The 13241-nt window shown below is 40.6% G+C and overlaps 1 pseudogene; it reads left to right on the top strand.

Annotated features, from left to right (window-relative positions):
- The first annotated feature begins 2249 nt into the window (after positions 1 to 2249).
- Positions 2250 to 13241, top strand: part of LOC104670917 — a 55737-nt pseudogene continuing 44745 nt past the window's right edge.

The raw sequence follows: 13241 nt of genomic DNA on the forward strand, positions 1-13241 counted from the left end.
CTGTTCTTAAGTAATATTGTTCTTTTTAAGAACAGTCTTGACACTTAAAGGGATAATTTTTGGTTAATACTTTCTTTAATGTACTCAACAGGTTCTTTTAAGCTCTGGAGTACTTCAATAACACTGTTTGCTTTTCTTCAATTTGCATAATCGTATAGCTAAAAGAGATATTAAAAATTAGGAACAAGAAATTAGTAGGCTTCATTCAATGGGTTATTTAAAAAGTCAGCTGCATTCGTTCAAGAGAGCTAATGGGGTTTTGGATGAGAGGGAACTGAAAAACTGTATCAGGTCTGCAAGACCATCCCCACCCTCAGAAATGTACTAGAAGATGGATTTAACCATTCTACAATGTAAATGTTCTTCAGAACATACTGTTCTATACAATAAAACATACAATGTTATCTGTCAACTGAAAATAATAAATACTTTTTTTTTTTTTTGAGACAGGGTCTTGCTCTCTTGCCCAGACTGGAGTGCAGTGGCATGATCATGGCTCACTGCATCCTTGACCTGGTCTCAAGTGATCCTCCTGGCTTAGCCTCCTGAATAGTTGCAATTGTAGGCACACACCACCATCCCTGGCCAATTTTTATTTTTTTGTTTTATTTTTTGGTTTTAACTTTTATTTTACGTTCAGGGTATATGTGCAGGGTTGTTATAAAGGTAAACTTGTGTCATGGGGGTTTCTTGTACAGATTATTTCATCATCCAGGATTAAGCCTAGCATCTGTTGGTTATTTTTTTGTCTTTTTATTTTTTATTTATTTATTTATTTATTTTTTTGAGACGGAGTCTCGCTCTGTCGCCCGGACTGGAGTGCAGTGGCCGGATCTCAGCTCACTGCAAGCTCCACCTCCCGGGTTTACGCCATTCTCCTGCCTCAGCCTCCCGAGTAGCTGGGACTACAGGCACCTGCCACCTCGCCCAGCTAGTTTTTTGTATTTTTTAGTAGAGACGGGGGTTTCACCGTGTTAGCCAGGATGGTCTCGATCTCCTGACCTTGTGATCCGCCCATCTTGGCCTCCCAAAGTCCTGGGATTACAGGTTTGAGCCACCGCGCCCGGCCTTTTTTTCTGTCTTTTTAAAATGAGATTTCATACCTCTATATTGTGACTCACAAGAGGAAATATTTTTCTGTTACATTCCAGAACACATATACACACAACCACTAAAGTGTCATAAAATAATACTTATCCTGCAATATGTAATACATTAAAATTTTTTCTTGAAAAAAATACTGGTTGCAAACCATGAATGGTTGTAATCCATGGTTTGAAAAGCACATCTCTAACACAGCTAACATTTATAAAGCCATACCATAGCCAGACATTATACATTCACATTTATTGCTCTCATTTAATCCTTCCATCAACTTCATGATTTAGATTATCATCCCCCTTTTACAGATGAGAAAACTGAGGCTTAAGGAAGTTACTGCTCAAGGTCACATTTTGGTAGTAATGTGTGGTAGTAAGTTGCCAAGCAGGGATTTGAACCAAAGACTGAAACTAGGAACCAAATGCTTGGTCACCAGACTATGTGGCTTCAGCTGCGGAAATTCAGGACATACTTATGGCCTTGGTAGAGCACTCGTGTCCCCCAGAAGAGTTTTGACAGACATTCCTGTGCAGCGCTTGTCATCTCTCCTTGGATCCACTTCATTGGCTCCTCCTGTGTGCGCCTGTGCGAGGACAGAGCGGGACCCCTGGGGGCCACTCTGCTTCACTATGGCCATCATGCTGCTCAGTCAGCAGGGATGTTTTCTTGAGGGAAAGGGTGGGAAAAAGAGGATTTCAGTGTGAGTGTACACTGGTCTGTGGCTCGTTGCTGCTTCACTATGATTCTTTATCTTCTGTGAGGTGATACTAAGTCAGATATGTATTTAAAGCATATAAGAAAAAGCCACATGGGCGTTGACCACAGATGGAAAGCAAAGATCAGGGCATGTGCACGTATCCAGGGTGCTAACATGTCCCTGACTCTAAACTGCTCACCGACTGCCGCTCCCATCTGGAGGTCCCTTGGTTCTATCATTTTCTCTTTCCCTTCTGGGCTGGTTCTTCACCTAAAGGGCCCTTGGTCTAGAGATGGGTTCAACTGATGAGATGCACAAGGAGTGGTAGGCAGGCTAATAATTTGGATCCACATCATACAGACTTTTCATTGATGTCTTGGCAGTCATTTGTTGGGGAGGCTGCAGAGGATGAGGGAAGGAGGTCTCAGTGGCTTCTCAGCGGTGGGAGCATATGCCTGTGTACAGTCAGCCCACTCGACCGTACGATGCCGAGCTCAGCAGCACACAGGACCCATATCACCAGTGAGCATTAGGGGCCAGCTGAAGAGTGACCCCTGCAAGCCCCAAGTGAATTCTCAAACTTGAGAATTAGTCAGAATCACCTGGAGGCTGTTAAAATACAGACTGCTGGGCCCCACTCGCAGTTTCTGGTTCAGTACGCCTGGAGTGGGGACTGAGAATGTGCATTTCTTTTCTTTCTCCTTCCTTCTTTTCTTTCTTTCTTTCTTTTTTTTTTTTTTTTTTGTCAGAGTCTCGCTCTGTTGCCCAAGCTGGAGTGCAGTGGCGCAACTCGGCTCACTGCAACCTCTGCCTCCCTGGTTCAAGCCATTCTTTTGCCTCAATTTCCGGAATAGCTGGGATTACAGGCTCCTGCGACCATGCCTGGCTCACCATGTTGGCCAGGCTGGTCTTGAACCTGACCTCAAGTGATCCACCTGCCTCACCCTCCCAAAGCACTGGGATTACAGATGTGAGCTACCGTGCCCAGCCAAGAATGTGCATTTCTGACAAGTTCTCAGGTGACGCTGATGGATGTTGATGTTTCTGGTCTGGGGACCTCAAGAAGAGTATCCTTGAGGAGGAGTCTAGCAAAGTCACTCTTCACATTTCTTTGATGTTTATGGGCCCCTTCCAGGTGGGGCCCCTTCCTTCTACTGGCTGACTCACCCTTTAAACTGATGCGCTGCAAGTCTTGAGAGAAACCAAAAACCCATTAGTCTGACTGGGAAAGCCCCGCCCAGCCTCCCAGAGAGGAGTTTCTGTGTGATGCCAAACTCACATAGGTGTTTAAAATGTTTGTTAATTTACTTCACCTGAGGTTGCAGTGAGCGGAGATTGTGTCACTGCACTCCAGCTTGGGTGACAGAATGTCTGTCTCAAAACAAACAAACAAACAAACACATTTACCCCACCTGAAAGGTTTCTGCATCAGGGGATGGTGGATTCTAACTACCTAAGTGGCCTAGCCAGATGAGCAAAAGCTGGTGATATTTTGGGCTCTTTCAAGAGGGGAGGCCGGGCGCGGTGGCTCAAGCCTGTAATCCCAGCACTTTGGGAGGCCGAGACGGGCGGATCACAAGGTCAGGAGATCGAGACCATCCTGGCTAACACGGTGAAACCCCGTCTCTACTAAAAAAATACAAAAAACTAGCCGGGCGAGGTGGCGGGCGCCTGTAGTCCCAGCTACTCGGGAGGCTGAGGCAGGAGAATGGCGTGAACCCGGGAGGCGGAGCTTGCAGTGAGCTGAGATCTGGCCACTTCACTCCAGCTTGGGCGACAGAGCGAGACTCCGTCTCAAAAAAAAAAAAAAAAAAAAAAAAAAAAAAAGAAATGCCAGCAGGAAAAGAACTAACCTGGCTCACTTTAAAGAATGCCCTTGAAGATGGAGTATTATCAATCTCTCTCCCCTAGGGGAGGGCCAGAGTTGCAGTGCTGCTCTAGTCATTGAATACAATCACACTTCTTTCATATGCCTAAGTGAACCGTAAATTTAAAAATGCTTTAAAAATGCACATTGAGAACAAATGCTATCAATTTGATCTAAAACAGCATTCTTTTTTAAAATCTTAGCATCTCAGCCTTGCCTGTAGAGCATGAAGACCACCGAAGAGGTGAGTCAAAGTTAACTAACTCAGAAAAGCTCTTAGGAGAGCCCATCAACACAATCGATTCAGGCTGCAGAAAGCAAAGGAGACAGACCTGGTGGGGTAAGGCAATTCAGGAGCGGGACCATAGGCCAGGTATGGTGGCTCATGCCTGTAATCCCAGCACTTTGGGAGGCTGAGGTGGGTGGATGGTGTGAGGTCAGGAGTTGAAGACCAGCCTGGCCAACATGGCGAAATCCCATCTCTACTAAAAAATACAAAAATTAGCCAGGCATGGTTGCTATTTGGAAGGCTGAGGCATGAGAATCAGTTGAATTCAAAAGGTGGAGGCTGCCGTGAGCCAAGATCAAACCACTGCACTCCAGCACTCCAGCCTGGGCAACAGAGCAAGACTCCATCTCAAAAAAAAAAAAAAAAAAAAAAAAAAGGGCAGGCACCATAAACTCCTTTAAAACCGAAAGAATAAAATAGCCTCATTCAAGAGAAGGAGCAATGAAACAAACGCCCAGAGAAAACTCTGGTGGACTGTGACAGTTGGCTTTCCCCTAAGGGTAACACTGCCAGAGAGGAGAGCTAAATCAGAACAGGTTTTGGAAAAATTGTGTTGCATTTTGTTTCCATGTGGAAGCACTAACAGAAGTGAAGAGGCAGCATGTTCCATTTACTTTTCTGAAAATCACATGGCTCGATTTAAGGGAGGAGACCACCCCTCATATTGTCTTATGCCCAATTTCTGCCTCCAAAGAAAGAAGAAGTAAAAACTAAAAGGCAGAAATGAAATCCACAAGCAGACAGCCCGGCGCCACACCCTGGGCCTAGTAGTTAAAGATTGACCCCTGACCTGATTGGTTACTTGCATAAAAAAAGTACTGTGAAGATCCCTGTCCTGTTCTGTTCCATTCTAATTACTGGTGTATGCAGCCCCCAGTCATGTACCCCTGCTTGCTCAATCGATCACAACCCTCTCACGCGGACCCCCTTAGAGTTGTGAGCCCTTAAAAGGGACAGGAATTGCTCACTCGGGGAGCTCAGTTGTTGGAGACATGAGTCTTGCCAGAGCTCCTGGCCGAATAAAGCCCTTCCTTCTTTAACTCAGTGTCTGAGGGGTTTTGTCTGTGGCTTATCCTGTTACAGATGAACTTTCTCCCTACCCAGGGCAGGATTGAATAAACTTTACTTCCTACCCGCACCTGAAGCAAAAGCTACAAAAGGGGGTTTGTGGCAACAGCTTAAAAAACAAATCAATGCGTGAGGATGCCCAGATAGTCAATCATTATATTTGTTATTTTTGCATTTGGAGGGCACTGCCTACCTCCTTCACCTCTCGCCACCATCACCATCTCCTTCAAACAAGAGTCACACAGAAAATACCTCTCAAATGGAAAATCTATTCTGTTCCAGTGCCACAGCCTTAGGTGTATCTGTGGATTCCATCTAATGGGATGGCCATATGTCAACTTAGAAAGGGTGGGGGCTGTGATGTGACCCCAGCATCCTGGTCAGCTCCATGCCAGTACAACAGTCTTCCAAGTTAAAATGTAGATAAGACACAGGTACATGTACATTTATGGAGGTTAAATATCAGAAAGTGAATCCACTTTAGAGGTTTATAAAATGAGAGGCGGATGATGGTAGGGCTGCATGTGTTGGGCACTGGTGCCTGTTGCAGTCATAATTAACACTGCTTAACTGACATCTTGCTGAGGAAGAGAGGGCAATGGGGTGGTAAGAGAGAAGGTAGACATAAGAAAGGAAAATGGAGGCCGGGCATGGTGTCTCATGCCTGTAATCCCAGCACTTTGGGAGGCTGAAGTGGGCGGATCACAAGGTCAGGAGTTTGAGACCAGCCTGACCAACGTCTCTACTAAAAACCCCATGATAAAACCCTGTCTCTACTAAAAATAGTAGTAGAATGGTGAAACCCTGTCTCTACTAAAAATACAAAAATTAGATGGGCTACTAAATGTCTTATTTTGAGAAGTGTCTGTTCATATCCTTTGCCCACTTTTTGATGGGGTTCTTTTTTTTTCTTGTAAACTTGTTTAAGTTCTTTGTAGATTCTGGATATTAGCCCTTTGTCAGATGGATAGATTGCAAAAGTTTTCTCCCATTCTGTAAGTTGCCTGTTCACTCTGATGATAGTTTCTTTTGCTGTGCAGAAACTCTTTACTTTAATTAGGTCCCATTTGTCTATTTTGGCTTTTGTTGTCATTGCTTTTGGTGTTTTAGTTATGAAGTCTTTGCCCATGCCTATGTCCTGAATGGTATTGCCTAGGTTTTCTTCTAGGGTTCTTATGGTTTTAGGTCTTACATTTAAGTATTTAATTCATCTTCAGTTAATTTTTGTATAAGGTGTAAGGAAGGGATCCAGTTTCAACTTTCTGCATATGGCTAGCCAATTTTCCCAACACCATTTATTTAATAGGGAATCCTTTCCCCATTGCTTGTTTTTGTCAGGTTTGTCAAAGATCAGATGGTTGTAGATGTGTGGTGTTATTTCTGAGGTCTCTGTTCTGTTCCATTGGTCTATATATCTGTTTTGGTACCAGTACCATGCTGTTTTTGTTACCGTAGCCTTGTAGTATAGTTTGAAGTCAGGTAGTGTGATGCCTCCAGCTTTGTTCTTTTTTTCTTAGGATTGTCTCGGCTATGCAGCCTGTTTTTTGGTTCCATATTAATTTAAAGTAGTTTTTTTTTCCACTTCTGTGAAGAAAGTCAATGGTAGCTTGATGGGGATAGCATTGAATCTATAAATTACTTTGGGCAGTATGGCCATTTTCATGATATTGATTGTTCCTATCCATGAGCATGGTATGTTTTTACATTTGTTTGTGTCCTCTCTTATTTCCTTGAGCAGTGCTTTGTAGTTCTCCTTGAAGAGGTCCTTCACATCCCTTGTAAGTTGTATTCTTAGGTATTTTATTCTCTTTTAGCAATTGTGAATGGGAGTTCACTAATGATTTGGCTCTCTGTCTGTTATTGGGGTATAGGAATACTTGCGATTTTTGCACATTGATTTTGTATCCTGAGACGTTGCTGAATTTGCTTATCAGCTTAAGGAAATTTTAGACTGAGACGATGGGATTTTCTAAATATACAATCATATCATCTGCAAACAGAGACAATTTGACTTCCTCTTTTCCTAATTGAACGTGGTTTGTTTCTCTTGCCTGATTGCCCTGGCCAGAACTTCCAACACTATGTTGAATAGGAGTACTGAGAGAGGGCATCCTTGTCTTGTACTGGTTTTTAAAGGGAATGCTTCTAGTTTTTGCCTATTCAGTATGATATTGGCTGTGTGTTTGTCATAAATAGCTCTTATTATTTTGAGATACGTTTCATCAATACCTAGTTTATTGAGAGTTTTTAGCATGAAGCACTGTTGAATTTTGTTGAAGGCCTTTTCTGCACGTATTGAGATAATCATGTGGTTTTTGCCATTGGTTCTGTTTATCAACTAACAGGCAAAATAAACAGCTAGCATCATAATGACAGGATCAGATTCACACATAACAATATTAACCTTAAATGTAAATGGGCTAAATGCCCCAATTAAAATACATAGACTGGCAAGTTGGATAGAGTCAAGACCCATTGGTTTGCTGTATTCAGAAGACCCATCTCATGTGCAAAGACACACATAGGCTCAAAATAAGGGGATGGAGGAATATTTACCAAGCAAATGGAAAGCAAAAAAAGCAGGGGTTGCAATCCTAGTCTCTGATAAATAGACTTTAAACCAGCAAAGATCAAAAGAGACAAAGAAGGTATTACATAATGGTAAAGGGATCAATGCAACAAGAAGAGCTAACTATTCTAAATATATATGCACCCAATACAGGAGCACCCAGATTCATAAAGCAAGTTCTTAGAGACCTACAAAGAGACTTCGACTCCCACACAATACTAGTGGGAGACTTTAACACCCCACTGTCAATATTAGATCAATGAGACGGAAAGTTAACAAGGATATCCAGGACTTGAACTCAGCTCTGCACCAAGCGAACCTAATAGACATCTACAGAACTCTCTATACCAAATCAATAGAATATACATTCTTCACAGCACACCATCACACTTATTCTAAAATTGACCACATAATTGGAAGTAAAACACTCCTCAGCAAATGCAAAAGAACGGAAATTGTAACAAAACAGTCTCTCAGACCACAGTGCAATGAAATTAGGACTCAGGATTAAGAAACTCACCCAAAACCGCACAACTACATGGAAACTGAACAACCTGTCCTGAATGACTACTGGGTAAATAACAAAATTAAGACACAAATAATGAAACCAATGAGAACAAAAACACAACATACCAGAATCTCTGGGACACATTTAAAGCAGTGTGTAGAGGGAAATTTGTAGCACTAAATGCCCACAAGAGAAAGCAGGAATCGTCCAAAATCGACACCCCCAACATCACAATTAAAAGACATGGAGAAGCAAGAGCAAACAAATTCAAAAGCTGGCAGAAGACAAGAAATAACTAAGATCAGAGCAGAACTGAAGGAGACAGAGTCATGAAAAACCCTTCAAAAAAATCAATGAATCTGAGAGTGTTTTTTTTTGGGGAGGTACCTTAAAGGGAATATGAAATCTTGGCCAGGAAACTGGAGGATTTGTGACTGCAGGTGGTGTTTTCATTATTTTTTCCTGCTCTAGGTAGAACTTCAGGGAGGGGATGATCTGGGAGGTAAATGGCTGATTTTGTGTTTGTGACCACTGGATTTGTGTTTGTGGCCTATAGCTCCTAATACCAGAGAGAAGGGCCTTTTCTGGGGTTGGAGTATTTCTTAAGAGGCCTGGGAAGAATGTGATTGCCTTGAGCTAACTGGTCTTATGAAGAGGACCTTAAACTGAATTGCCAAGTTATTAATCTCAGGATTCACAGACTTTGGAGGATAGCAGGTATGACTCAAAAAGATTTATAGGAAGGAGCCGGAACCATATATATTTATGGCCTCTGATGTCCACAGTGACAACTTGAGAGTAATGAATAATAAGCAAAATGGAACTTGAGATAAAGCATAACACAAAGATGGGAGTGGGGGCAGGAAGGAATGGGATCTGATCAGCCACTGGGTAAATCCAACTTGCTATGCTTTTAAGGAAGTTGTTTTCTGGTGTTTCAGGCAACATGTGAATTACTGAATTGAATTCTGTGGTAGTATTTTAAGAAGGCTCTATTTGATAAATTTAGGTTCCTTTAAAGAATAATAGCCAGGATTGGGAAGAGATTCTATTCCATGTGCTAGGATAGCTGGTTAAATTATTGTGGACTCAGAGAGGAAAACAAGGGGGTTCACCATAGCTTGTCTTCAACTACTTGAAGGACTACATATGTGGAAGCATTAGTTTTTATTTGTTTTTGGTGGACACAGGGCATGAAACTAGAACTAATAAGTCAAATTACAAAGAGGTGATTTTCAACTCAATATAAGGAAGTAATTTGTAATTATTTAGAACCATCTGGTGATGTGATCTTTAAAAAATAGAATGTTCTTCATCCTTAATAACTTAGAAGACTGAGATATTAAATGAGAAATCATATAACTTCATGAGATCCTTGTACAGCCTAAGAGTCTGTTTCTGAGTTAACATGTACTAGGGTAACTCAAACTTCATTTTAACAGTCACACTCAGCCTTTTTTTTTTTTTTTTTTTTGAGACAAAGTTTTGCTCTTGTCGCCCAGGCTGGAGTGCAGTGGCACGATCTCAGCCCACTGCAACCTCTGCCTCCTGGGTTCTAGCGATTCTCCTGCCTCAACCTCCTGAGAAGCTGGGATTACGCCCTCAACCTTTTTTTTTTTTTTTCCCTCCTTGAATAACTCTTTTTAATTCTGTAAAATCTGGATTCCTGAGTTCCGGGGTACAGAGTTTATGGAATAGCATATGGAACCATTGCCATTCCAGAGTTATGGAAGAGCATCTGGAACCATTGGTTATAAACCATTGTTGTTGTTAATAGGTAGAGTTTTAATGATTCATATATATACACACACATACATATATTTATATACACACACACACATATATTTTTTTTTACCATAAAAAACAAATGTTTTTCAAATGTAAATTGTGATAGAGGGTGTAGAGAATGTTACGATTACAGAGGGGTCCCCACATGCCTGTGATCATAATTGATACTTCTAGGAATAAGCATAGGAAATCTCATGGACCTGTGAAGCTGACTGTCTAATTACTTCTAGAGGTAATAGTTGCAGTTTAGTAGATTCAAATGGTAATTTTCATGCAGTTTTACTGAAGTTTGTGTTGCTTCTTTCTTGTGATTGGAAATCTTATAGAAGGAGGGGAAAAGATCACAATTTGTTGGGTTAGTTATGAAATTCTTGTAGACCCTCAAATTACGAGTAATTTAACGAGAATTTTCAAACACTCTAATTCTATTATGTGATGTAATCCACATTATGGTGATTAAAATCTAAATATATCCAGTCCTTACTTTGATCATTTCTATGGTTGGGATAGTAATAGTTGCATTTAGGGTAAAAATATGAGTGATGACGTAAGACTTCAGAACTTTCTCTAGAAGTTCTTTGTTCCTACAGTTATTTTTAGTTATATTTGCTTTACATGCTTATATATGTGTTTTGGGGGCTAACATCCTTTTAAGAATCATTTCTATATAGTCAGAATACATATTAACTGTGGTATTGATACCACAGAATAGTTATCTGGGCATGATGTTCACCTGTAAAGCTCAGAGAAACAAAAAATATTATTTTTGTTAAAAAATCCTTAGTATTACATATGGATGTGCTGAGCTCATTTTGATTTCTGCCACATGGTAAAGGAATATTGTTTTTTATTTTTGTTTATGTGTTTATTGAGACAGGGTCTTGCTCTGTTGCCCAGGCTGGAGTGCAGCATGATGCAATCATGGCTCAGTGCAATCTCTGCCTCCCAAACTCCAGCCATCCTCCTACCTCAGCCTCCTAAGTAGCTGGAACTGCAGGCACATGCCACCATGCCTGGCTAATTTTTTTATTTTTGGTAGAGACAGGGGTTTCTCCATGTTGCTCAGGGTGGTCTCGAACTCCTGGGCTGAAGCAATCCATGCACCTGGTCCTTGCAAAATATTGGGATTACATGTGTGAGCCACTGTCCCTAGTCCGATATTTTTAAACATTTTTATTTATCATTTGCTTTTGCTTTGTTTAAAATCTTAAATTTTTTCAATATTGTTTTTTGTTTACTTACCTGACACCTGCAGACTAATTTTTGCCATATCTCCCAAAATGTTCTGTGAGTGCAAATATAGGGGTGTGTTAATAGATGTTTGCTTTGTGGGGATTGCAAGGTTTTGGGGAAGCCAGGTTCAAAATATCTTTTATTAAAGGACCTCTTGGAGCCTTAATGCTATTTTCTATTTTTCCCAAATTTGTTTAATAATCTACCAGACAGCATCTCAGAGGATGGTGTCCTTTGGCTTACTCTCTGGGAAATGCTTTGTTGGAAATCTGGAGTTCTGAGTGATTCCCATGTGTTTTCTGCCACAGAGGGAGAAAGGCTGATGTGATTCCTTAGTGGGCAGATGTTAGAGTTCTCTTTTGACAGGTTTTTACAAAGTTGATCACAAATATACTTTTATAGTGAGTGGAAGTCCCAGGTTGGGTGTGAAACAGAGTTGTTTATAATTGTGTAAAGTTTCATTTTGTTACCTTTAAAGCTTCCCTAGACTGTTTTCGATTAGGCAGTAAAATTGCTATAAAAGTACTTCTCTTGTCGTAAAACCTCGTGATCAGTTTTGGAAGTTGAATGTTAGGTAGCCCAGCCACATATTTACATATCCAAAATAAACACAGGACTGAGAAATAGTGAAGTTTTAACCTTTTTGTCTCTTCCTCACAACACCAGCCTTTTAGGAGCTACCAAGCCATAGTTGTTATGTTTTTCATAGTTTAATGTTAAAATATATTTTTAATGAAGCCCTTACTGATTGGGGAGAAAAGGCATAACTATTGTGCTTAAGTTTTATGTGCTTGTTTATAAAATTGTGTATGTTTACTCAGTAGTCCCATAAGCATGGGAAAAGGAAGACAGGTCATTTTTTGTTCAGAACCTTATTTGAGAGAAAAAAGAATGATCAAAGAAAAGATTTGGAAAAAAACCTGCAAATTCAGGATAAATGTCTAAAAACATTTTAAAATCAATTTAATAAAATTGACCAGTATAGTTTTTCAACATTTTGTTGTAAGAATCCCAAGAATTTAAGTTTATGATCTTAGTTTACCACCTACAATAGAGACAAATACATGAAGTTACGAATAATGCCATTTTCAGTTTTAAAATCCGTTAGTTTCTTCATTCTTTTTTTGCCACAGTGTGTTGTCATTATTCAAATGAGTAATTAGAGTAAGTCAGCTTGTGACCTACCCAAATAAATCTTCTGATTCCTAATAAAGTGTTTTTCATTATACCAAATGCCCCCTATATCAGAGGGGATTAAAAGTACTGAGTACTCCGTTGATTATAAAATGCTAAGCATGGACTTAATTTCTCTTTAAAGCAGCAAAAAGTTGCTCTGCCAATAGTGACCTGAAGCCTTCATGAAGTAGGTGGGATCTCAGCTAGGCAGTGAAATGTGAGTGGGGTTTGGTCAGCTGGTGGAAGTTGGAGGAAAATGATTTACACAGGTGAAAAGTAAACACATTTGGGTATCTAGGAAAAAGAATGAGGTATTCAGAGTACACCAGACCAGTCTGAGCTATAACACAAGAAGGGTAGGATTCATGTAGAAGAGTTGTAGGAAATAGTGCTGATGTAGTATCTTGTACTTATACAGTTCTTATACAGCTTCCATCCACTATTATGGAGGGAATGGTAGTTGAGTGAAATAGTGAAACCCTGGAGCACACAGCCTTTAGGGGAGCTACTAACCTATTTGTACGGTCAGGAAAGACACCTATTTTTCCCTGCTGTCCTCAGCTTCCAGTTATTCTCCTACAGAATCCCCTAGTCTGTGATCACGTTCAGATGAGAGATTTATTTTTGCTTTTTCCAGGGTAGGAGGAAGTGGTCACCACCTATACTAAGCAGTCTAGTCTTCTGTTTATAAATGACCAAGGATGGGGAGTCAAATTCTAGAACTTTGAGTAATCCTGAGATTCTCCAAGAGAATCCAAGAGAATCTCGAGATTAACCAAGATAGTAAAGTGGTCTCATGTTAGTTGTTTCTACACCTCTCATCAGAAACAGACACAGATACTTTTTGTAGGAAAAGCATCTCTAGTTTAAGCCTGTAGGATTCCCAAAGATTAAAAGCAGGTAAGTATGAATTCAGCCAATCATAGCAGTCAAGTAGTCAACCCA

The sequence above is a fragment of the Rhinopithecus roxellana genome, chromosome 5, assembly GCF_007565055.1.
Source record: "Rhinopithecus roxellana isolate Shanxi Qingling chromosome 5, ASM756505v1, whole genome shotgun sequence".
NCBI lineage: Eukaryota > Metazoa > Chordata > Mammalia > Primates > Cercopithecidae > Rhinopithecus > Rhinopithecus roxellana.